Source organism: Sinocyclocheilus grahami, unplaced genomic scaffold, assembly GCF_001515645.1.
Source record: "Sinocyclocheilus grahami isolate Dianchi unplaced genomic scaffold, SAMN03320097.WGS_v1.1 scaffold324.1, whole genome shotgun sequence".
In the NCBI taxonomy this organism is placed as follows: domain Eukaryota; kingdom Metazoa; phylum Chordata; class Actinopteri; order Cypriniformes; family Cyprinidae; genus Sinocyclocheilus; species Sinocyclocheilus grahami.
In genome coordinates, this window is record NW_015505503.1 from 1,631,919 (window position 1) to 1,632,395 (window position 477).

Genomic DNA, 477 nt, shown 5'->3' on the forward strand with positions numbered 1-477 from the left:
CTGCGCAGTTCTGATGTTAGCAGCTCTGAGCAGGAAGAAGTTGTTACACGTGAAAACACCGCAGCGGACGCTGCAAATATCTCAGTCACAAGTTCAGCCAAGATCTTCTTGACTGCTGTCCATCTCTCCTGGGAAGACTGTCAGCGGAGTACAGGAGTGCGGGTACGTGTGTGTGTCTGTGTGTGTGTGTCTGTGTCTGTGTCTGTGTGTGTGTGTGTGTGAGAGAGAGTGAGTGTGCGCTAATGTGTGTGAGTGTGTGTGACTGTGTGTGAGTGTGTGTGTATGAGTGTGTGTGTGCGTGTGTGAGTGTGTGTGTGTGTGCTAGTGTGTGAGTGTGTGTGAGTGTGTGTGTGTGAGTGCGTGTGTGTATGTGTGAGTGAGTGTGAGTGTGTGCTAGTGAGTGTGTGTGAGTGCAAGTGTGTGTGTGTGTGTGTGTGTGTGCGTGTGTGAGTGTGTGTGTGTGTGTGTGTGTGCTAG

General features: G+C 50.9%; 1 protein-coding gene across 1 annotated transcript in view; it reads left to right on the forward strand.

Annotated features, from left to right (window-relative positions):
- The window catches only part of LOC107602297 (mitogen-activated protein kinase kinase kinase MLT-like), a 20,647-nt gene continuing 20,170 nt past the window's right edge, over nt 1-477 (forward strand). Inside the window, exon 1 of the mRNA XM_016294757.1 lies at nt 1-162. The gene's annotated coding sequence lies outside the window, so the exon portion shown is untranslated. The remainder of the gene's footprint in view (nt 163-477) is intronic.